The sequence below is a fragment of the Prunus dulcis genome, unplaced genomic scaffold (assembly GCF_902201215.1).
Source record: "Prunus dulcis unplaced genomic scaffold, ALMONDv2, whole genome shotgun sequence".
In the NCBI taxonomy this organism is placed as follows: Eukaryota; Viridiplantae; Streptophyta; class Magnoliopsida; order Rosales; family Rosaceae; genus Prunus; species Prunus dulcis.
Window position 1 is genome coordinate 1,136 of NW_023010168.1, and position 27,051 is coordinate 28,186.

The following is a 27,051-nucleotide window of genomic DNA, read 5'->3' on the forward strand; positions in this document are numbered from 1 at the left end:
AGGAATTAGATATAGTAAAGAATTAGGAAAGTATCTCCTAATTGTACAATGATTTATCACTTATATAAAAAATAGGAAAGTAAATCCCTTAATTAATCAAGGAAGTAAATCTCCTTGATTAATTAGGAGACTCACGTCAATAGAAGGATTATCTTAGTTGGTGGGGTGGGACGTAAAAAACTTAAACTAGATTTGGTGGGGTGCGTCAGGCCCATGCAGAAGTGCAACGCCTGGGCGACACTTGAGAGCCCTAGTAACAAGCTACTGTGGTGGGCACTCCCCCCAAAGAAATAAGATATTAAGGGTCTTTGGTACCGCGGACTATTATGGACTAGATTAAGTCCTGAAACTGTCTTGGATTAGCTCGGATTGGCCTAAGCTGGATTAAGTACTGACCTACGTTTGGTGTTGTATCGGACTAAAAACCTGGATTTTAAAAATAGTGAAGCCCTATGTTTTGTGTTGTGTCAAACTAAAAAATAATTCTTGTAATATTTAATTTAATTGGGGATTTTGACTTTAAAAAATATTTATATTTAATTAGGGATATTTAATTAGGGCTGATGTGTGAAAAAAATAATATAAAATTATAAAAAAGAATTCCATCCTCTCATTCTTTCCTCTTCCTTCCTCTCTCTCTTGCTCTGCCTCTCTCTCTCTCTCTCTCTATGTGTCTTTCTTTCTAAATTTCCAAAGAGAAAAAAGAACAAAAAATCTAATTAGCCCCACACCACAACTTTTCACAAACCAATTACCACACCACATAATTAAAATTAAAAAACAAAAAACAAAACGCCCAATTGTCCAAAACACAATTGGTATTGTAATGATCCCTTTCTTCTTCTTTGGCCATTACCAGAATGATGGCTGCTCAGATCGATCAGTGGAAGTAGCTGAAAGACATCTTCATGTGATTTGACATGGACTCCGATGGCAGCCTCACCCAACTTGAGCTCGCTACCCTGCTCCGGTCTCTTGGCGTTAAGCCCACTAGCTACCAGCTCCAAGTCCTCCTTGCCAACGAAAACGGCACCGTCGAGTTCGACGAGCTAGTCACCGCCATCTTGCCTGACATGAACGAGGAGATCCTCATCAACTAGGAGCAGCTCATGGAGGCCTTCCAGTTGTTCGAGGGGAAGAGAACGATAGAGTGAAGGCTGTGTTGGTCGCACTCGTGCATTCAAAATAGCACTACTTTGTGAAACGCATTTCATCCTCACTGTATTGAACGAGCAAGTCCGGTGTTTTTTTGACTCATGGACTATACAATCCCATTTATATTAGTCCCTCTTTCACCAAGTGTCGATTTCAAAGTGTTATTTAACATTGTCCTGGCTAGTCCAGCCTACTAAACATGCCCTAAACTGATTAGAACATCTAAATCCTCTTTGCAGCCTTTTGATCATCATAGGTATAATTCATCCAATTATTATAAATAAATAAAATTAGAAACATAACCAATTTATTTATTTATTTATTAAGTTGCAACAAATGAAAGAACATAATATAATGGGTAAACTGCCGAATACCCCCCCTGAATTATTACGCTTGTCGAAATGTTAACCCAGAATTATTTTTTAGCCAATTTAGCTCTCAGACTATTTTAAATGATCAATTTAGCATATGTCGTCAATTTTTTAGACTTCTATCTAATTTTCTGTTAATTATAAGAATAAGTTTGTCATTTTATAAGAACAATACCAAAAAATAATAAAGAAAATGTAAAATCATGATTTCTTCTCTCTCTCTTTCTTTGTTCTCCTCCCTTTTCTGTCTTCTTCCTCTCTTTCTCTTTTCTTTCTTCCCTCACCACCTACTCCGGCTCTTTCTAATTTCTTAGCTCCAGTTGTCCTCTCTTTACAAATATCCAGAGGCTCCACTGCTGTATCGAAATTTGTTTGTTCATGCAACAAAAGCATTTGGAGGGAGATTAATAACAGCCAAGAAAAGGATATGTGTAAAACACAATACAAGAAGGAAGAAGAGGAGCTTGTGTAAAACACAATACAAGAGGAAAGGAAGAAGATTAATAACAGCCAAGAGGACGGGCAATCTTCACACCTCATCGAAATATGCCACACAGACCCGGTATTTTGGGGAGGAGTTGATAACTTAATGCAATCCCTAAATCCCATTGACCCAATCAAGAACAAGTAGGTGTTGATGAAGATGAAAACATATCTTGATTCTGATTATATGTTTATTTACACAAACCAACCATTGGCATTCACTCGAAAACCCTTGTGGATGTGGGATTTCAGATAGAGAGTCTTGGGAGGAAGGGGCTGGAGAAGACGTAGATTGCCTTCCCCTTTTATTTTATTTTTTTAATTTTTTTAATTTTTTTCAGTTTTGTAGTTTTAACAATTTAATTATTTTAAACTTTAAAAAATTAAAATTTTAATTCAACAATGAATCACGTGCCTAACATATGACATTTAGATAGAAAATTGGATGAAATTGCATGAAAACTAATGGTAGGGGCTAAATTGGCCATTAAAAATAATCCGAGGGTTAAATTGACTGAAAAAATAATTTAAGGCTGAGATTTCGACAATCAATATAATTTAAGAGAGTATTCAGCAATTTACCCTAATAATATATATATATATATATATATATATATATGTTGTTTTGGAAGTTGGGAGAGAAAGGAAGAGACAAAATGTGATTGTGTGATAAGAGGCGAAGTCAGGCAGCACGTTGAGGTGCAATGGCTCTTGATCTGTGCGGTTGAGGTCCAGGCCTTTTTTTTCCTTTTTTTCTTTTTCTTTTTTTCTGGTACCCATAACCCCAATCAAATTTTTAGAGTTTTGGGTTTGCTACCCACCCGTTTTGATTGGGTGCCCCTACTTATCTGAGGGTAGAGAGCGTGCCTTGTGCTACTTCAAAAGCATCACATCTCTTAGTGAACGGTCCAAGAGCATCACATCTTACATGAAAAGGATTTGTTCAAACAACCAATTTCTTTAATGTCCTGCTTAGTTATAAGTCCACATTACTAAGCTCGAAAGAAGGAAAAATAAAAAAAATAAAAAAAATAAAAAAAATAAAAAAAATAAAAAAAATAAAAAAAATAAAAAAAATAAAAAAAACCTACTCAGCAAGTGTAAGGTGTCATGTAATCTTTATAAGCATTTGTATTTTTGAGAGTTATTCCAATGTGGGACTTTGGCAATCTATCAATCTTATCATATTGCATCCCGCCCCCAACAATTTTCTTCAAAATTATTTCTGTAACTAGAAACTATATGTATTTCCTCCTCCTGTCTTCCCATCACGCAACTAAACAGTAAAAAGTAGAGTCCACATTACATACGAATTTAAACAAAAAACCGAATACAGGTTATGTTAATGTGGAAGCCGCCTGGTAGAGGGTGGCACTTGCATGAATGCTTCTAGAAAGATTGGTGTTGGTGGTGTGCTTAGGGATTGCTTTGGGGAGTGGTGTGGAGGTTTTGTTGTGAATTTGGGGAAGGGGCATATTTTGGATGTTGAAACCTAGGGTTTGTTTTTTGGCCTCAGATTAACAGTGGCAAAGGGTTTCACTAAGATCCTCATAGGAATGGATTCTGAGAGTGCTGTGAATCTTTTCCAGCAAAGGGATTCTTTATGTTTTCATCCTCTATTTGCTTTGCTTTCAAACTGTGGGAAGATGCTTAGGCATTTTGAGAGTTGGAACATCCAGCATATTTTAAGAGAGAAGAATAGTTTGGCAGATTGCCTTGCCAAATGGAGCCATAATCTAGACTTGGACATCGGTTAGGCGTTCTGTTTTTTAGGAGATAGCTGATTATTTTTTGGGGGGCACTCGTGTCCGTTTAATTTGTATTGGTTAGCTGTTCTGTTTTTTTGGAGCCCCCCAAAAACATTTTATCCAAAAAAATCCTCATTGTTATGATGTAAATGGGGGTTTTGGGTGTTTCTCAAGTCTATTTCATATATAATTTTTTTTTATAAAAATTTATTTTGAAATAAATCCCCAAAACCCGTCCCGTCCGTCCCCTCTCTCTCTCCCTCTCTCTACGATGACCTAAATACAGGTAAAGAACAAAGATTTCTTCTTGTTAATTTAGGTGTTCTATTATCTTGTTTCCTTTTTTATTGACGGTGTAAATACTGCCCTTTTTTATTCCAGGTATAAATAGGTTTTCTTGTCAAGCAAGACTGACTTATAAAACACTCTTGTAATCCTCTGTAAATTGCCTCATACTGTTCGACTTTTCTTGCTTTGATAATCTTGGGTTTAGGAAAAATTCAAATATTTTTCAGTGATCATGCCGTATCTTGTTCGTGAGAATCTATTCCTCGGCAACATCCGCGACGCGACAGAGGTTATCCGAAATGGCAGCAAAGAGATCACACATATTCTCTGTGCAATTCCCACAAAGGAAATCAAGGTCTATGATGCCGGGTCTGTTGGTGGGTCAGCTTCTGTTGGTGATGGGTCGATAAGCTTTCGTGCAGGCAAGGATTTGAAGCTGGAGAGGATGGGGGTTCCGCTAAGAGATAGGCACGATGAGAATTTATTGAATTATTTGGATGCGTGTGTGGATTTTATTGATAAGGGTAGAAAAAAGGGTTCTGTTTTGGTGCATTGCTTTGCTGGTGTTTCCAGAAGGTACATATTGCTTTCTCAGTTTATGATTTTCAGTTTTTAGAATAACAAGAGTCTACTAATAATGTCGAAATTATTCAGAACAGGCTTACATTCTGATAGCTTTTTCAGTTTTCTGAATTGTCAAGTTTAAAGTGTTTACACCCTTGTTTGCATTTGTTTGTTGCAGTGCATCTATCATTACAGCATATCTGATGAGAACAGAGCATTTATCACAAGAAGGTGTGAACAAATCATTGCTTCTTTTAAGTATCGCCAGTCTTCGTATATAACTACATGTTGCTGTTATATTTTTGGAATCCAAATAGCTGCTTTTGTTTCTTCAGTTCAGATAAAAATTAGTTTCACAAGCTTGTATGACTTTAAAAACGGAAGATGATTTTGACACTCCACACTCATTTACTCTCTCACACAAGAAGAGCACCAAAATCATGTGGTCCTCTTGTGTGAGAGAGTAGCGGAGTGTGGGAGGTGATAGTTGGAGTACCAAAATCATCACCCTTCGAAATATATGAATTCCTGAGCAATAGAATTGAAGAAAAGGCGGAGTGGGTTACAAATGCTTAACTGCTTTAGTCTTTGTCTTCCTCTTATGCAATCCTACAGATGCACTAGGATCCCTGAGGCAAAGCTGTGAGTTTGTTTGCCCCAATGATGGTTTTCTAGATCAGGTGATTCAAGGCACTCTTATGTAACATCTTGTACAAGGTTATATTACTTTCTGCTAAGATTTTACTCTTTTCTTTTATCGTGTTGCAGCTCAAAATGTACGATGAAATGGGCTTCAAGGTTGATCGTGCCAGCCCCATATATAAGTCTTTTCGCCTGAAAGTATTGTTGAAGTTTTGTATTCTGAGTGTGTGTGTTTGTTTGATTGCAGAAGAAGAAGGAGAGGAAAATTGGATATCTATTTGTTCATGCTCTGCTTATTAGCAGAGAGAGTGTTCTCTTCTATATTTATCATTCACACTTGCTCTGTGCATATATCTCACCGTTATGCACAGTAGCTCATTACATCAAAACCGTAGAAATTATCTCAGCCATTCATCATGCTAAACTAATGGATCACTCTCCACATGTCACTTGGACAAATTACAAGAAAGGCCCTACACTTGGTTTAATTACCAAAGTGAATACACAATTAACTACAAGGCATATTTTATGCTAAACTTTAATCAGCTCACAGCTTATACACTAACACTCCCCTTTAAGTTTTGAGCTGATACAACTCCAAGCTTGTCTCTAAGATAGTTGAATCTCTCCTTTGGTAAGGACTTGGTAAAAATGTCTGCCACTTGATCTTTAGTAGGACAATAAATCAAATCAATAATACCTTGTTGTAGAGCATCCTTAATGAAATGATACCTCCTGTCAATGTGCTTTGTCCTTTGATGAAACACCGGATTTTTAGTGATTGAGATTGCAGATGTGTTGTCACATTTCAGAGGAGTAGCTTCTGTTTGTAGTTCACCAAAATCCTCCAAAACAAACCTAAGCCATATAGCTTGAGTTGTAGCTTTTGAAGCACTAACATATTCTGCTTCTGCAAATGAGAGAGCAACACAACTTTGCTTGACAAAAGCCCATGAAAAAACTCCACTTCCAAATGAGAATGCATAGCCAGATGTACTTTTGCTATCTTCAATAGAGCCTCCCCAATCATTGTCATAGTATCCAACCAACACTGCCTTCTTGCCTTTTTGGTACATCAGACCATAGTCTAATGTTCCTTGAACATACCTTAGCACCCTCTTAGCTGTTCCATAGTGCTTATTAGAAGGACCATGCATATATCTAGCTAGTAAGCTAGCGGCATACATCACATCTGGCCTTGTAGCAGTAAGGTACAACAAACTTCCTACAAGCTTCGTATATTTCTCTTCATTTGCAGCACCACTTCCATCATCCTTAATCAACTTTTCAATGGCTACAAGAGGAGTAGACACAGGCTTACAATCATTTAAACCAAATTTATTCAACAAAGAAGAAGCATACTTCCTTTGATGAATAAAGATCCTTAAATCTGTCTGAATCACTCCCATTCCTAGAAAATGATGGAGAAGTCCCAAGTCTGTCATTTCGTACTTCTCCTTCATATCCTTTTTGAATTCATTCAGCATTTCTTGACTGCTTCCTGTATATATTATATCATCCACATAGATGGATACTATTAGCATATCTTTTTCTCCCCTTGTCTTAGTATAGAGAGTGGCTTCACTCAAACTTTTCTCAAAACCACATTCAGCAAAATAACTGTCAATCTCTCCATACCAGGCTCTAGGTGCCTGTTTTAATCCATAGAGAGCCCTGTGCAGTTTATAGACTTTATCTTCCTTGCCTTCAAGCACAAATCCCTCGGGTTGCTCAACATACTCTTCTTCTTGCAGCTTTCCATTCAAGAATGCTGACTTAACATCTAGCTGATACAACTTCCAGCTTCGTTGTGCAACAAGTGCAATTAAGGTTCTTATTGTATCCAATCTAGCAACTGGAGCAAAAGTCTCACTATAGTCAATTCCTGGTTTCTGCACATATCCCTTAGCAACCAATCTTGCCTTGTTCTTTTGCACTGAACCATCTAGATTCAGTTTGGTTTTGAACACCTATTTCACCCCAATAACTTGTTTGTCACCTGGTCTGTCTACAAGTTCCCATGTCTCATTTTTCTCAATCATAGAAAGTTCATCTTCCATAGCTTTTATCCATGCTTTGTCTTGGGCAGCTTCCTCATACTTCTCTGGTTCCACAATGCAGAGATTGCATTGTGCTAGGATATCACTGATGTTTCTCCATTTAATTAGTGTATGATCATAGGGTCTTGTGATCTCAGCAGTTCCATGGATATTTCTCTCTTGATCTTCAATTTGAGAAGAAATGCAAGGACTAGGATAACTGTCTTCTACTTCTGTCACTTCATGTAGACTGGGATCAATCACAGTCCTAGACTGATCTTGAATATTTGTCACTGCAATAGGCATCTCTGTCTGTGCTTTCCAGTTCCAAGCCATACTTTCATCAAACACCACATCCCTTGACAAAATCAACTTCTTAGTGAAAGGATCAAATACTCTGTACCCCTTCTCACAAATTGCATACCCAACAAATACACCTTTGACACTCTTAGCATCAAGCTTCTGTCTTGTTTCAGCTGGTACATATACAAAGCAAAGTGATCCAAACACTTTTAAATGACCAATGCCTGGTTTTCTGCCACTATAGGCCTCAAATGGAGTTATGTTATCCAATGCTTTGGTAGGAGATCGATTCAAGAGATAAACAGCTGTGTGTACAGCTTCTGCCCATAGGAAATAAGGCATATTTTTCTCATGAAGCATTGCCTTGGCCATTTCCACCACAGTCCTATTTTTCCTCTCTACTACCCCATTTTGTTGTGGGGTGTAGGCTGTGGTTAGTTGCCTTTGATTCCCGCATTCTTCACATAGTTTGTTGAATTCATTGGATGTGAATTCACCACCTCTATCACTTCTCACACATTTCACATTGAGCCCACTTTGCAATTCTACCATTGATTTGAACTTTCTAAAGCAGATTATTGCATCTGATTTATACCTTAGAAAATAAACTCAAGCCATCCTTGTGCAATCATCAATGAGTAGCATAAAGTACCTATTTCCAGCTATGGATTTAGTCTGCATAGGACCACACAGATCTGTATGTATCAATTCAAGTGGATTTCATGCTCTCCAAGCATGTTCTTTGGGAAACCAGTCTTATGTTGTTTTCCCAACTGACATCCTTCACGCACACCATTAGTTTCTTCTAGATATGGAATTCCATGAACCATATCTTGTTCTCTCAATTGTTTGAGACTTCTGAGGTTTAGGTGACCTAACCTCTTGTGCCAAATCCAAGTACATTCTGTCACACTAGCCTTCAGTGCAATTTGATCATTTTGCATTAAGGATAGAGGGTAACACCTATTGATCTTCATCTTAACCTTGATATAACCAGTTTGTCAAGTGAGGGGCCATCAAAAATGCAACACATGCCTCCACCAAAGAGTAAGTAATACCCATGTTCATCCATCTGTCCAAAACTCAACCAATTTTCCTTCAAACCAGGTAGAAACATGACTTTTCCCTAATGTATTTTCTGCCTGCACTTGTGTCAATCACCAATGAGCCTATTCCTGCAACATCTACCAGATTTCCAGTAGGCATTTGCACCTTTCCATGGACATTTGTCCTTACATCAACAAGCAACTCAACATTTCCAGTCATGTGGTTGCTACAACCACTATCAATATACCAATTTCCATTCATTTGCACTTCAGTAATGACACTATTATCATAAAAAAGATTTCCAGTCACCTCAGTTTGATTGAAACAGTTGGCCTTTTGAGTACCCTTACCTATGGTGCATTCCCTAGCCAAATGTCCAAACCTATCACAGTTAAAACATTTAGGCTTCCCCTTATATCTACACTCACCACAGTGAAATTTGGAGCACACCTTGCATTGTGGTTTAGCAGCATCTTGAGTTGTCTGTTGTGGTAAACCAAAACTGTGATTTGGTGCATAATTGTTCTGCTGAGGCTTTCCTTTCGATTCCCATGGTTTTCCCTTAGGATTCCAATTCTTTTGAGACTTAGAATGATTCTTGCTTTGTTGCCCTTTTGAATTCACAGAAAGAGAGGCAAATGCCCTTTCAGTGGTATCCACATTATGTAGATCAAACCTTTGTTCTTGACTTTTCAAAATAGCTACAACTTCCTGCAATTCCACAGTTTCCAAACTTTTGGTATTTTCAATAACCAGACAAATAGGGTCATATGGCTTGCTAAGACTAATCAACACTTTCTGAACAAGTCTCTCATTAGTCAGAATTTCATTTGGTTTATCAAATCATTTAGCCTAGTCAAATAGCCAGATAAGGTTTCATCGTCTCTCATCCTAGCATACTCAAATTCATGCCTCAGATTTTGTAATTTTACAGACCTTACCTGATCACCACCATGGTACTCTCCATACAACAAATCCCAAGCCATTTTTGCTATTCCAGCATTAGCTACTCGTGGGAAAATCTGATCTGAAACCGCAGACTGAATAATGCCCAGGGCCTTAGCATCTTGCATATAGACAGCTGCTGTTTTCTCATCAACTTCCTCTTCTGAGCCTCCTTCAACCTTCTTCTTTGAGTCTGAGATAGAAATCCCCTTTTCAACCAGTTTCCATAACCCATGTGACTTGAAGATCGTCGTCATTCTGATTCTACAGAATTCATAATTCTCACCGGAGAAGATCAAAGTTCTTACTTCAGAACTTCCAGATCCAGCCATCTTTTAGCTCAGATGAAATGAATCACAAGTCAAAAACCGTGCGAACGTTTTGCAACTCCGCCTGAGCTCAACCAAACTTGAGTGGAGCTCAATTTCTTACGCTCAGATCTTAATCGATCGAACCTGGCTCTGAGGCCATGTTGAAGTTTTGTATTCTGAGTGTGTGTGTTTGTTTGATTACAGAAGAAGAAGGAGAGGAACATTGGATATCTATTTGTTCATGAGAGTGTTCTCTTCTATATTTATCATTCACACTTGCTCTGTGCATATATCTCACCGTTATGCACGGTAGCTCATTACATCAAAACCGTAGAAATGATCTCAGCCATTCATCATGCTAAACTAATGGATCACTCTCCACATGTCACTTGGACAAATTACAAGAAAGGCCCTACACTTGGTTTAATTACCAAAGTGAATACACAATTAACTACAAGGCATATTTTATGCTAAACTTTAATCAGCTCACAGCTTATACACTAACAAGTATTGGGTACAGTTTTATTTTTTCTTCTCCATCTTCCCCTCCCTCTAAATTTATTGGTATTGATTGAACATCTTGCATTCATGTTTTGGTAAAATACAAGATGATGAAAGTGCTCCATGGGACATAGAGACTAGGCTATAATTCTTGGGCTGCTGACTGCCTAGAAATTGTTGTACGTAGGCTTTTCTTGGGTCTCATGATATTAGAGGCACCAACTCTTATCCCAGCTTTTTAATACCAACTGATGAGGCACATAATATGGTAGTCGCTTGCTGTTTGTAAATCAATGAGGCTCAAATTTAAACAAATGAAGTACTACCACATCAGTTTGTATATGAGTTGGTGTGCCTAGGATTATATGTAAAATTCATTGATAGGAAGGTATTAAGGAGCCATTGCTTACCAAATTGGTTGTATATCATTGAAGTAGGATGTGAGATGGTTGGTCCAGCTTTTGGTGGATTATTGCCTCAAAGAATGTTATTTTGAGAAGCGAGAGGGTTTGGATTGAGCATGGAGACACTGCTGGATTATAAGAAATCCCTAAGCGAAGCTTCCAAGGTTCTGAAAGGAACTCAAAAATGCCAAAGGTTTAGAATTCCAAAAACAAGATTGTCTCAATTTAGTTCACTCTATTTATACATGATAGAATCTCGAGAAAACCCTATAGAGTTAAATTGTAGCCCTCAGAATAAAAATAATCTCACTTGTCAAATTAGCTTGGGGAAACTAGCACAAAAAAATTGCTACAATGCTGCTATAGTATCCATGAACTGTACCTCCCAATCTGTTTTTTAAATTGTTTGCCATTCTCCTCTGCCTTACATAACATTTTAACAGAAGAGAAAAAGAAAAAGAAAAAGAAATGCTTAGCAGAACAGCAGTGACAACTGTGAAGGGTGTTGCAACTGCATGGCAAGTGTTCTTGATGTTTATTACTATGTGAAAAGTTGTTTATCCCAGAATAGGAGACATTATAAGTTATGCCTACTCATTTCACTGGAGGTTTCAAATTGAGTGGCAAATGTGAATTTCTGTTTTCCCTGCTATAATAGAAATATTTTATCCATCCTTTCAGGTGAATCTTATCATCGTGGGGATAAAATAGACAATTCTAAATTTGGGGCAGATCCTGGGTTGCCTAGTGAAGTTGCCTCTGGAGTAAAAACAGGTCAAAATGGAGGAAAAACAGGTACACCAGCATTCCGCTGCAAGAAATGCCGAAGAATTGTTGCATTGCATGACAATGTTGTGGATCACATTCCAGGTGAGGGCGGGAAATCATTTGAGTGGCGAAAGAGAAAAAGTAGCAACTTGTCTGAGGATTCTGAATGTTCATCCATTTTTGTTGAGCCTCTAAGGTGGATGACAGCAGGTAATTGTGCCATATTTATAACTGTATGGCTTACCTTTTCTATTGCAGTACTAGTTAATCATGCAAAAGTGCTCTGTTGTCAAAAGAGTTTCCTTGGGTTCTTTGATTTGATTGTTATTTCATATTTATTTATGCTCTACGGTGTTTAACTGGGTTATTATATGATCAAATTGTCACTTGAGATTACATGTCAATTGCGAATTGATTTTTCTTGTTGACCAGTTAATCCAGTGTGTTGACAAATGATGGAATTTGAAAATTGAAAGAATTATCAAATATAGACTTTGACACAGACATAATCCACATCCTTTTCACATTCCTATTTTTGGACCTATAGGGCTTTTCATTTGGAGGCATCTTTTGTTCAATGTGATTTGTCATAGAAAAATGATATAATTTAATCTTTCTTACGTTTTCTCATTACACAGTTGAAGAAGGAGCACTGGAGGGCAAGTTGTCATGTGCACATTGTGAAGCTCGCTTGGGTTACTTCAATTGGTCAGGCAGCCAATGCAGTTGCGGGAGTTGGATCACTTCTCCTTCCAGCTTCATAGAAGCCGTGTGGACGTCAGCACTGTCTAATATCCGTCAAGGCAAAGCTCGAGTTGAGCCCCTATCAGGATAAAGTATCTAAAACCCCTCTAAGCAATCGATGAAAAGGATGTAGTTTATGGAGTTTCTCATACTGTGCACCCAGATCAAAATTGAGCAGCTGCAGCTAGAGAAAATGCTTCCTTGATCTGTGTTATATGAGATTTTGGGGATTTGCGTTTTGTTTTTCTCATTTTCCAATGCGAACTTAGTTTAGGTGCTGAAAATATCGTTCTGCATTAACAGGATAAGTTGAGTTTTGACCATATAATGTGAACAGAATCCCTGATTGGGAAAGTAATTACTCTTTCATCTGTTATATATGAATTGCATTTGATCATTGACAAGTTCTATGACCATCAGCCACAAGTACCAGTTTCCTTTTTGGTTTTGTTTTAGTTTTAGTTTTTTTATATATTTTTTTTATTTAAAGAAAAATATTAGTTATTGTTATAGGCTATGCCGAATGAAACTGTATTGAATTTGTGTCTCATGTTCTTCAGTTTATGAGATTTACAAAGGTATGCACTTCTAAGAAAATATACCAAGTGATGGCCAAAACGTAAAGCAAAAATGACAGGCTAAGTCAAAAGGGGAACTCCCATATATTTAACAGTCCGAATGCAATATACTGCAACTGTACATCGACAAATTTGTTCGCCGGGGGGTTGGGGTGGGGGTGGTTGCGGTGGGGCGCGGCCGCTAGATTAGTATTATGAGTAGAGAAGAATGTGTTTTTTTAGCACAAAGCTTAAACATGATTTTAGTCCCTCATAAAGGAAGGCTCTTCACTGTGGTCTTCAATTGATTTTGAGAAGAATGAGAGCACACCTCCTCCAATTGATTTTGAGAAAAGTTTTACAGGAAGGCCTGAAGGTGTCCAAAAGAAACTTCATTCAACTATGGACGTGAGAATGAGGGGCTACCAAGAAATGGCTCTTAGGCTTCTGCAAGAAGTACCTCAACAACATGGTGCTTCAATGAACTTCTACACCTTCTTAAATTCATGGGAGCAAGAGAAGCAGTGCTACCAATTTTCTACGATGTTGATCCATCTCATGCATGAAAACAAACTTGGAGTTCTACTTCGGATGATAAAAACGAAGGTGCAAGAGTGGAGATCTGCGTTGGCGAAAATGGCAGATTTCTCTAGGTGCTAAGAACTGGTATATATTAACTTCTATTATTTTCCCACGGAAAGTTAATTTGTGTTTGTTTATACATAGAATCTGCATGATGTTATATATGCATGAGTAGTTAATAAGCGCGTATCTCTTATGAACCCTTACTAGAAATATAATTTATAGGGTAACTAAAAATCCCTGTGATTCATCTATGCATATAGGATTATGAAATTAAAAAATGGTTATGATTCATTTTGTAAAAGTTTAGGATTAATTAAATTGTATGGCCAAGATTAAATCCGAGGACAATCGTTTAATTAGTTTAAGTCAGATCCTATATCATCAAAGATATTATCAATGTGATATGGAAAAGATTACGCCCTTCATCATATACTTCTGTGGAGAACTCAGTTGGATTAGACTCCTGTGTAAAATCAAACGATTTATTGTTAGGTGCAGGGGCGAATGATGTACATGAAGGATCCACAGTGATAAGAAGATTCCTTAATTTGTGACTAAAAGGTTCTTCTCATTCTCAATGATGTGTGGATTCCTCCATAACCCCAAATTCCATAATTTCATCGCTCTCTTAGTCTTCCCTTCTTGTCCATATTTTTAAGCAATGCATCCAATTCTTTTTCACTTTGTCCATTGCGTCAAGCTCTCCTTCACTTTTCGTTGCCTTGGCATAGAGGCTTGTTTTTTTTGGCTTTTGGGGATGAGATGCTTCTATATATATAACAAGCAAACATCGTATGTAATTAATCTTTGGATCAGATGCTTCTAGGAAATTCCGTTTGCTTGGAATTACCTTCTCTTGAAGCAATGCCTGGTTCGTTATCTTTCCCTTGTCTATTTATAGCGTAGGAAAACTCATAGTGGCTTTTCCATTTGAGTTCTCTGCTTATGCATTGCTTTCATATTTCTCATAATTCAGTTGTTTGTATTGCCTTCTCCTTGATTGCTTCATCCTCGGGGTTTTTCATTCAACATTACGTCTCATAACAGTTGGTGGAGAAACTACACTTATACAAGCATATTAGAGGTAAGTACATCTTGAAAACTTTCTATCTTTGCAGTATATGGTTGTTGGGTTTACTCTGATCCATTGAAAAACACACACACACACACAATTAGATAATTTGATATATGTATATAGATGCAAATAATATATCAATCCCGTGAAAGATATATTTTTCATTGTCTTCGTAAAAATTATTAATGTGAAAAATCTGAAATAAGGTCTAGTATTAGGAATGACAAAGTGTTCAGTTTTCCAACAATACCCTTGAATTTTTTAGTAAAAAATTATTAATACTTTAAACAAATGTTTTCTCCTACAATACTTTAGAAAAGGAAAAAAAAAAAAAAAAAGATTCAATCCAAAGAAACCTTAGCGGCAAAACTCCGATGACCAAAAAACAAACATGGATAAAAGATTCATTTACTCTTGTATATGTGCAATTCATATAAGCAAGCAACAAGTTAAAAGTCCATATTGCTTAAGGTGATCCTCAACTAATTTGAACTGGGTTTCCACTCTGACCACGGCTTTCACTATTGCCCAGCGAAAAGTCTACATTACCCCTAAAAGATAAACCATATACTAGGCAAAAATAAATAATTTAACAATAAAATGACTAAAATGCGACGAGTGAAGGAATTTAAGGATACATAATTTAATAATTTAATAATAACTGAATCCGTGTATAATTAAACAATTTAATGAAGTTTGATAATTTACCCTAGTTAATTAACAACAACCCGATTTTTTTGGGATTGTTCTTCTTTGAGTTGAAAATGTTATGTCGTTGTCTTCAAAAAATAAATTAAAATAAAATTAAAAGATAAATGAATCTTTTATATGATAAATTCATTAATTAATGTGTCACGCTCCGAATGGGGTAGACTAGAGTATAAATCTAGAGCCGATGTGTGTGATAAATAAAAGATAAATTAAAATGGCTTAAATTATGGATCAGAATAAATTTCTCTTATAAAATAACTCCAAAATCTTACAAATATACCATAAATAAATAAAGATTTATCATTCTCATATAATTCAACCTTAACTGGTCTAGTCATTGACTCTACCACTAATTCATCTAGGAAAAAAAATTAAAAGGGTGAGGGATGATCAAACCACCGCTCAGAGAATAGATTATGTAATGTGCCAGTCAAACAATGTTGTTTTACACACTCAAAAAAATTTCATGAAAAGATACACCAATTAACATCATATCTGTTAATGTATGCATTTTGGGTTTTTCTTTTGGCTTCCCTTGACAACTTTGTAATAGGATTTCTATTGTTATTTGTCAAGCTCAAGTTTAGATTGAGAATAGCTTCTATAGGTGTTCTTAACTAACAACTTTCATGTGGAGGTTCATGCAAATTGACAAAGGTAAATTGTGCATTGCATAACATTGCATTAAACTGTTTTCATAGAATGATGACTAGTCATCTGTTTCTTGGATGACTAGTCATCTTTGCTCGCCAGCTTGATAACCAACTTTTTTGTCCTATTCTTTTTTTTCTCTCTCTGCTGCCACATGGGATTCTGACCTAGGGAACTTTTTTGTGTAAATACCAAACAATTCTTCTTTGGGCAGCCGTCACTTTTGGGGGAGAAGTTTTGGAAAGTTTCTGACAGGACCCGCCCCGGAATTTCCCGGAAACCGGAGCGGACCCCGCCTTTGTTCCGACATCTTCCCGATGCCGGGCCCACTAATTTAGAACTCGAGACTTTCTACCAAAATTTTGGCAGAGTCTCCCCTGTTAGGTAAGCAATCCCAACAAAAATTACTCAACCTGCAACACACAGTAATAATAATAATCCCAACCAACAGCATGCTTTCAATTCTACAAGTCAAACCAGAATGGCCTACGGCCTCACAAGTAAAATCTAGCAAGGGCGATACAGAGCATCTACTGAATTTAGATTACAAGAACAGTTGAGTAGAAGAAATTACTCAGTTCCTAACTAGAAAGATGCACAGATTGAGCTTCGTACACCACTTGCACACTTCCTGAAGCGACTACTGGCTGGGGGGCGCAAAACAGAAAACATGTGAGTGGACAAAAACTAGATTTGCAGTTAAAAACAATATAGTAACCCCACCATGTAAAAATAATGCTCAAGTCATGCAGGTTCACACTTCAACAATGAATTACTCAAAACTTGAATTATTAAAAACATTTCCGAAATGCCAGTTATCACCTTCAGAAAGAATCCCCATCCCCTCAATCGTATCACTCCTTCCAAACTACTAAATTCCTTACCCACCCAACCATACATATCCATATAAATATACCTATATAAATATATATAAACTAAATAGCTATACGATATACTTATCACACCACCTAGGTACCGGGAAAACAATCCAACTGGGGGATTGTTTGACTAGTCCGCAGGATTTCCAAGTGCTATCCTGCGTCTAGGGATGAGCGGTCCAACCGGGGGACGAAACTCCAAAGCTCCCACACCGGAATATCCAACGCCATGTGTAGCTTCCAAACTATGTCCTACGCGCGCAGACTGGATCATCACACACCGGAACATCCAACGCCATGGTGATGACCCTAAACTCTATACAAAGTCTTTCCATACGCCGGAACATCCAACGCCGCATATGGAAAGTGTCTCACATGCCGGAACATCCAACGCCGCGAGTGAGACTAGTACTGGGGAAGGTACTTACGTAGTGCAATCACCCAACTTCTCTCTAAAACCACATTCTTCCACAACAACCTCCAACTACCCCAATATCTCATATATAGAGAATATATAAACATACTTCCCCACTATCCATATAAATGCACTCTCAAGAACCCAAAATGCCAAACTCCCCTTAAATATATTGCCAAATGCTATACAACCATCCAAATCAACTCATGAATATAATACATACTCAAAAAACCATTTAAAACATTATGCAAAATCTTTCATCAATTAAAACCATGCATATGATTAAAACAAAGTCCACTCACAGATAATCCCACGCTGCCTGACCACGTGAGGGTCCTGCTTGCTGAGTACGTGCAGTCGAAATACCTATTTCGAGATACGAACCGTTAATTAATATAAAACCACGTCGAAGCGGAAATCACAATTTAAATGATTAATTCCCCAAATCCCCCATACGTGCATGTTGAAGAAGGTGTCCTAGGGTCCAATTACAGGTTTAGGTATCGTTCACGATTTTACGGTTATCGCTAACCCACAAACTTTGCATTTTTGAATCGGAACATCCGGGGTTCCGATTCGTAATTCGTGAAGTTCTATACGGTCCTAGGAATTCCTAGAACAACACATTTTAATTCGGGAAAGATCTAAAGGTCGAAACCTATCGAACCCGGATAACGCACAATATGCGAAAATCCGTTCGATAGCCAAACGACATCCGAATTGAGATCCGCGAATTCCTATGCGCTCGTGACAACCTCAGGATCTCATCGGGTCAATTTACATCCTCACCAGACTCGCCCACGCGCCGCCACACGCGCTGGCAGCACGTGGGTGTGTAGAGTAATTCCGGAAACGGAAAAACTCCACACCCGAGCTCACCCTTCCTACCCTAGCTTCTACTCGAGGTCAGGATCACTTTCTTCAACTACGGGAAGGCCCAATTCGGGCGGCAACTGGCCGGAATTTCATGTTGAAATTCGGCCCAAAACCTAGGTTTTCCTAATCAGTTTTCTACACTCAAAATCGATCCAAACCTACACCAACATCAGCTAGAACTCGTAAAAAGGAGGAGAAACCATACCTCAATCACCGGGTTTGGGCGGCGGAGGCGGCGGCGCCGACGGCGAGAAAACTCCGGTTCAAACCAGTCGAGCTCGCGGCCAGAGATCGTGGTTTCCGACGGGGAAAACGGCCTAGACTTGGTCGGGACAGCAAGGCGGATCGATCGGGACCAGTCTCGGGTCCTGCCGTGGCCGGAGCTGAACAAACCGAGGAGAGAGAGAGTGGACGTCGGGGAGAGAGAGAGACTGAGGAGAGAGAGTGTCGTGCGAAGAGAGAGAGAGAGCTGAGGTGAAAATCTGATTTCTACCAAACTTTTTTGAAATATTTACAAGTTTGCCACTGGAAGTGTTTTGCCCGTAACTTTTTCGTTCCAACTCCGATTCAAGCCTACCGCCTGTCTACGAATTCGTCTTAGTACCACCTACTCAAAAGTACCATTCGTGGTCCCAAAATCCTTCCGGATAAGAAAGTGACCAATTTACCCCTACCCTAAGGGTAAATTTGTAATTTTTACTAAATCGATTAAAATAAACATTAAATTTGGAGTCGGGGTGTTACAGTTTCATAGCAAACTTTTGCTTCTTCTTCCTCAAGAGTAACCTTCATATTTTTCATCTTTGAGTTTTCCAAATTGTTTCTTTTTGCAAACTGCATTTGAAATATGAAAACTTCATCTTGCTAGATCAAACACTCTATCATATACATCTAGGTCAGATTCAAGATTGATTTCTTCAAGAGTATGGTTTCTTGAAGAAATTGGTCATTTTCTCCATGAATCCAAATTTCATTTATGTATGAGTTAGAGCTTGCAAGCTAGTGCCATGGGATGAAAGAGCTGGAGAAGGAGCTGCCATTGCCATGAAGAACTGAGCTTCAAGCTTTGCTAAGTTGGAGAAGAAGATTGCACAAAGGAGGTATTGCTCATCTTCCTAAATAGATCTAGGTTTTGCTTGAGCTTGCTTGTGTTCCTTTGTAAGAATCTTTTTCTACTTAGTGGATTGCCTGGTCGGTTGATGACCCCCAGTTTTTCCCAATGGTGGGTTTCTGGGTGAACAATTTCTGATTGCATCTCTGTAATTTTTCTGGGTTTCTGTTCTTGGTGGTTGACTAGTCATCGTATGAATTTCTGGGTTTGTGTTCTTGGTGGTTGACTAGTCATCGTATGAATTTCTGGGTTTGTGTTCTTGGTGGTTGACTAGTCATCGTATGAATTGTGGTTGACTAGTCATTGTATAAATTCTGGGTTTGTGTCCTTATAGTTGACTAGTCATCATTATCTGCTGTTTGGTGTTTACTTGATTATGATGATTTCACACACTTTCACCATAGTTGTTGCTAGCATAGGGGATGCCTAGATTGACGGGTCCTTCTGAGTGCCTAGGTTCTCACTAGTAATCTTCTAGGGTTGCAGGTACATTGTGGCATGCTCTGTGTGTATTCTTGATTGTGGTTGTTCATGCCTAGCAGTTGACTAGTCATAAGTGTACTTGGTCAAGGTCTAAAGTGTGTGAAGGTTGTTGCATTCTTGATTGAATATCTTTTAAATTTACCCCTCGTCACCTAAGTACCAATTTGGACACTATGAAGACCAACTGTATTCTTTGCCAACCCATATTATCCCCTACTGCCACAACATGATACCTTTTTTTTCTTCCATTAACACATGGTGTCGAGCATCTTCTAGGTTGAACAAACGGACCACACCCACCGCCATGTCATCGCTAATGGTCCTATTCAAACCTAAAAGATAATGACATGTGTCATCTTTTGATTACTATCTTTCAAACCAACTCGAATTGAGAGATTACCAAACTCTGATTTATATTCTTCAATGAATGTATCTCGTTGTCTTAAGCTATGAAACCTTTCATATAACTCCATAGTGTAATCAGCAGTTAAAAACTTCTTTCGTAACTTTGCTTTCACATGTGTTGATCTTCTACTTCCCCTTTCAAGCACGTTGCTCTTCACCTCTCTTCCACCATTGAAGTGCGGTGCTCTTGAATTTAAGCTTTAAAATAAACACCTTATGATCTTCTTGTAAATTCTTTATTGTCTTTGAACTTAAACACTAACCTTGGTCAGATATGGCCGTGGTGAAGGTGTAGTAATCTTCTTTTCCTGTGCAGTCCTTTAACTCTCTCTAGATGGGGTGAGATATCAATATGAGTGTGTCTTGATTGCTAGGGAAGGGTATATATATATATATATATATATGCATTGTTTAAGTATTTTGCCCATCAAAGAACACTTAAACAAATCCTGATTGCACTATGATAGAATGTTTTAATCTATGTAGGACTAGGAATCCACAAAGCTCTAATTTTTTAATTAAACTGCACTTTAAACTAGAACTGCAGATATGCTCGAGTTCTGTTTCTTGATTAATACTAAACTGCAACTCCTTGCGTGATTAGAAGACCATTCAAATATGGTTTAAGACAATGTAATGTCTTACAGTCCCCCACTTAGTCAAATAATCACAACTGTTAATTGCATTACACACTTTAATTAAGGCCTTGTGAAACATAACTGAACAAAATCCCTACTAAGCCACTGTCAATGAAGAACATCAAAGAATTATTGAAACTACTTGAACATCTGTTATTTCAAGGTTCCTATAATTACATTTGAGATTCTTCAAAACCACATAAGGCTTTGATCAAGATTAAAATTGTTGAATGTTCATGATTAAACTGTCTCTGCTAATAGATATGTCATACTCATTCATAGTCCCCTAAATGACTACCAATGTCTAGTTAAAATTGAACAAATGCCATGAATATACTGTACCATCGCAGCTACATCAATTGCTAGCTTGACTGCCTTATATGTATATTCAAGTATCAAACATAAATAAAAAAAATAAAAACAAAAAAGACTAAGCAGTAAAATAGCTCAACAAAATTCCACTTTATGAATCCTCAAACTTTCTGAATATCTATTGAAACCTTTACTAGTTAATCAAAATATAAATGATAAAACTCTAGTTAAAACAGAAACACTCCCACTGAAACTCCCACTAATTCAGCCACTCATATTTTCTGTCAATCCCATACTTTGAACATGAATATGAAAAACCGCAATTACCAGCCCTTTAGTACGAGGATCTGCAATCATATATATTGATGTGTTCCGAACCAGCGTACCCATCTCTTATCTGTTCTTTAACTTTAAGAAACTTAACATCCAGAATTCTTGAAGCCTTTGTCCTTTTGTTTCCTTTTGCAAACAAAATTGCTGCACTGTTGTCATTACATAGTTGTATGGGTCTATGTATAGACTCAGCTACTCTCAATCTAGTGATAAAATTCTTTAACCACATGGCTTGAGAAATAGCCTCATAAGAGGCGAAGAATGCTGCTAACATTGTAGATGCAATTGTGAGAGGTTGCTTGATATATACTTCTCCATCATACAGCAGCACGTGTAAATATGAACACATACCATGATGTTGATATGAGATCATCCTTATAACTTGCAAAATCAGCATCTGCAAAACCTTCTAATTTCAAATTATTGCTTCTTCTTAAAACAATTTGTAATCTTTGGTTCTCTGTAAATATCTCAACACTTTCTTGCGTGCAATCTAATGATCTTGTCCAGGATTAGATTGAAATCTACCTAGCACACTAATAGGAAGGGCTATGTCCAGTCTAGTGCAGACTTGTGCATACATAAGACTGCCTACTAAGGAGGCATAAGGTTTGTCATTCATCTAAATTTTCTCTTACTCAGTCCTTAGTGCCTGTTCCTTGCTCAAATTGTGTGCTTTTGAAATAGGCATATCAGTTCCACCACATCCTTGCATATTGAATCTCTGCAGTACCTTTTCTATATAATTCTTTTGTGATAATCCAAGAACCCGTTTCTCTCGATTCCTGCTAATTTCAATTCCCAAAACATAGGATGCTTCACCAAGATCTGTCATTTCAAAATGTTTAGACAAGAATTCTTTATAGTTATGTAACATTGATAAATCTGTGCATGCCAATAAGATGTCATCCACATATAATACCAATATGATAAAATTCCTCCCACTCTTCTTCATGTAATTGCATTCATTCAATGAATTTTCTGTAAAAACCATATTGATTAACAAATTCGTCAAATTTGATATACCACTATCTAGAAGCTTGCTTAAGACCATAAATTGATTTTCTCCCTTCTCTTAAATGAAACCTTCTGGTTGTTTCATATATATTCCCCCTTCTAGATTTCCTGTCAAGAATGCAGTTTTTACATCTATTTGATGTAAGTGTAAATCGAAATGTGCTACCAATGCCATGATTACTCTAAATGAGTCTTTAGTTGAAACTGGTGAATAGATTTCATTGTAATCTATCCATTCTTGTCGTGTGTATCTTTTGGCAACTAGTCTTGCCTTATATCCATCCATTTGTCCCTTAGGGTTTCTCTTGATTTTGAAAACCCATCTGCAGCCTATAGGTTTGCAATTTTGTGGCAGGTTCACTAGTTCCTACACTAGCTCCCCACCAATTTTCACTTTTCTCATTGGACATTGCTTGCATATAGTTCATGTGATCTTCAATTGCATTCACATCATGCTTAGATTCTTGTAAATATACATAGTAGTCATCAGCTAGTGCTCTTTTTCTTGGTCTTTGTGATCTTCCCAACTCTATGTCCATTTGTTCATGGTTTTGTTCTATTGGTTGATTTTCATTTGTGTTTTCTCACTAGTACGATTTACTATTTGCGCGACGGAAGTTTGCGCGACGAAGAAAATTTCGTCGCGCAAGGAGCACTTTTGCGACGAAACAAATATTACGTCGCGCATACAACAGAAAACTAGCGCGACAAAAAATTTCGTCGCGAAAAGAGGCTATGCGCGACGTAAAATAATTTCGTCGCGCAAAGGTGGTAAAATCTATGGTATAGGCGCAAACTCTTGCGCGACGACAGAGATCGTCGCGCATGACCATATTGCGCGACGAAAAAATCAACCGTCGAGTAAGAAAACGAGGGAAACTTATTTTTGGCGCCAATATGCAGATGGGTTTTTGCGCGACGGAATTTTGTGCGACGAATAAATTTGTTCGTCGCGCAAAAAAGCAGATGTCGACACGTGATTGCGCGACGGAAATGTTGTTTTGTGCGACGGAAAAGTGGGTTTTCGCGACGGCGTTTTGCGCGACGAATATTCGTTGTTCGTCGCGCAAAGTCCTTCTTCTCCATATTTGTATCTGCCATTGCAGAGGCAGAATGCATTGCATTCTGCCTCTCTCTCCCTCTCCCTCCCTGCTGCTGCTCTGCTGTGAATTCTATATGTTTATTAGGTATGTATTTTTTGTCGTGAGTTTAAATGTATTAATGTAAATTCGTACTAATGCTATTAATTTTGTTCTCATTAGGGATATTTGTGATTAGTGGTTGGTGGAGAACGATTGAGAAGGTATGTTATTGTAAAAGTTTGTTTGTTATGTTTGTACTTTTTTTGTGAAGTTATATGTTTATAATGTTGTGAAATTGTGCGTGGCGTAGCACAATGTGTTGTGATGTACGAAGTTAATTGAAATTAACTTCGTACATTTATTTTTATGTTTAGTAACACGTAGTTTCCCGTTCGAGATTAGTTGGATTTCGTGCATGGATGCGTAAGGCATGACTGCGGTCCAATTAATTCTTGAATTGTCCCATTATTTGGACAGTTTGGTAATGCATAGTGTTGTCACATAATCTTCGGCTACAGGATTAGGTTTTGATTGTGGAGATTTCGGTGTCATCTCGGTACGTTCTTCGGGTGGTACGTAGGTATTTATACCTATGCCCACTTCAAGAACTGTGTCGAGATGCTGCCGAAATTAATCCACGTCGAAATCTAATCTCATGTAACCGTAGGTTACGTGACAGGACTATGCATTCCCGAATGGGATAGGGCCCTTACCGGAGGCATAAGGTGACATTATAACTTCGTATGAAGTTGTTGTGATTGTTGTGTCGTGATTGTGGTTTCAGGAATTATGAGCAGAAGGTGGATACTGAACCCGAATAGATGCGCAGACGAATACTTGGATGGAATCGAGGATTTTATTGAGTTTGCACGTAGACACAACCCGGGTGCAACTAGAATCCGTTGTCCTTGTAGGAGGTGTAACAACACGTTGTGGGAGACAATTGAAAATGTTGGATTTCATTTAGTAAGGAATGGAATGATTGAAACATATAGCATTTGGAACCTTCACGGCGAACAAGTAGACCATGCTTAGTCTTCAAATGCCCCAAGAGTGGACAATGTTGAACCTATTGTGGATCCTAATGATCAAGTCATGGGTATTATACAGGATGCTTTTCCATTCGCATCGACCAACATCAATCGGGAAGGGGAAGATGACGTGCCTACACCAATAGACAGTGCGGAGTTTGAACAGTATGAAAAACTGTTAAAAAATGCCAACCAAGAGTTATACCCGGGGTGCGAGAGTTTTTTCGTTCTCACTGCCATTGTGGAGCTAATGCACGGAAAAATAAAGTATCGTATGTCGAACTTGTGTTTCGATTACTTTTTGGGGGTTTTCAAGAGAATGCTTCCGACGGACAATTGTTTGCCAAAAGACCATAAACATGCACAGAAGGTGTTGCATGGTCTTGGATTGGGTTATGAAAAAATCCACGCTTGCAAAAACAATTGCATGTTATTCTACAAAGAGCATGAAGCGTTGGATACATGCCCTATATGCAATGAGTCGAGGTTCAAAATGACATCCCAGAATAGAACGACTAAGATACCACAAAAAGTGATGCGTTATCTGCCCCTTAAACCTAGGTTGCAGAGATTGTATATGTCGATGCATACTGCCACAGACATGAGATGGCATAAGGAAAAACGGGTAGACGATGATGTGATGCGGCATCCTGCAGATGGGGAGGCATGGAAAGAGTTCGATCGAGCGTTCCCCGAGTTTGCTGCTGATCCCCGAAATGTTAGATTGGGACTTGCCACTGACGGATTCAATCCGTATGGGGTTCTAAACCAACACCACAGCACTTGGCCGATTTTAGCATTCCCATATAATTTGCCGCCTTGGAAATGCATGAAAAAAGAATACATGATGATGACTGTTTTGATAACTGAGGATCCTGGCAGGTCAATTGATGTGTACTTAAGGCCTCTGGTTGATGAGCTGAAGGATTTATGGACAAACGGTGTTCGCACGTATGATAAATCAGCTGGGAGGATGTTCACTTTGCGGGCAGCAGTTATGTGGACTGTGAATGATTTCCCAGCATATGCAATGGTTTCTGGGTGGAGCACAAAGGGTTATATGGCATGTCTGTATGCAAGGAAGATGTAACTTCTGGTTGGCACGCAGGAAAAGTTTGTTACCTTGGTCATCGGAGATGGTTGCCATGGGACCACGAGTGGCGGGAAAAAGATAAAGAGTTCGGCGGGAACACAGAGCGTCGCCTCAGACCTAGAGAATGGTCCGGTGATGAGATCTTGGAACAGCTGAACCGTTTGGATTTTGCTCCGTTCGGAAAAACAGTGAGTCGGACCAGACCTTCTACACATTTGAACTGGGCGCACAAGCCTATGTTTTTTGAGCTCCCATATTGGTCGAAACTGAAATTGAGGCACAATCTAGATGTGATGCATGTTGAGAAAAATGTATTCGACACATTGGTGGGCACGATTCTAGATATCGAGGGGAAGGCGAAGGACACGATCAAAGCTCGTCTTGATTTGGAAAGAATGGGCATACGAAGGGGTTTATGGATGAATAGGGACAATGATAAAGCTAGAAGGGATCTTGCATTCTTTTCTATGAAACCGAATGACAAAAAAGAGTTTCTAAAGTTTGTATCGTCTGTCAAATTTCCCGATGGGTATGCTTCTAATATCGCACGTTGCGTGAATGTCGATGGGGGTAAATTTTCTGGACTTAAGAGCCATGACTGCCATGTGTTTATGCAACGCCTACTTCCTGTGGGTATTCGACACCTACTGCCGGAAGATGTGGTGAAGCCAATCATGTTGTTATCAGATTTTTTTCCCAACTGACGGCAAAAACATTGCGAAGGACAGACATGTTTCAGTTGCGCCATGACATTGTCCAAGTCCTATGCAAGTTTGAGATGATATTTCCGCCAGCTTTCTTTACAAGTATGATCCACGTGATGGTTCACTTGCCAGAAGAGGCATTGCTTGCTGGTCCTGTCAACTATCGCTGGATGTATCCAATAGAAAGGTATATAATCTTTATCATTTGTGTATGCATCATTATCGACGGTTTGCTAATTTGTATCATATCGTTTTATTTTGGCAGGCTTCTCGGAGAGCTGAAAAAAAGTGTACGCAACAGAGCAAAGCCCGAAGGATCAATTATAGAGGCTTGGGTTCAATATGAGTCGCTTACTTTCTGTGGAATGTATTTAAAAGATGTGGAGGCGGTTTTCAATCGTCCTCAACGCAATAATGACGGAGGTATGAGAAATGAAAAACTTTCTGTTTTTGCCCAAAGCGCACGACCATTTGGAGATCCTGGACGAGGAGAGTCGTTTTCTAGAAATGACATGGAGGTAGCGCATTGGTTCGTATTGAACAATTGTGATGAGATAATGGCCTACTTAGATGAGCATGAACAGATGATGAAGCGAGAACATCCATCACATTTGGTTGCCCGGAAACACCGTGAATTATTTCCACAATGGTTTTTTGATTCTGTAAGTTATAAGTGTTTTGTAATTGACAAATATAAATTGTAGTATTTAATTTTGTCAGACTAACATGTAAATGGTTTTGTATACTATTAGGTGAATAAATTGAAATCATCGAATTCCCC

General features: G+C 38.3%; 1 pseudogene; it reads left to right on the top strand.

Annotated features, from left to right (window-relative positions):
* The first annotated feature begins 4,001 nt into the window (after positions 1-4,001).
* LOC117613091 lies at positions 4,002-12,361 on the top strand (annotated as a pseudogene).
* Positions 12,362-27,051: the final 14,690 nt, after the last annotated feature.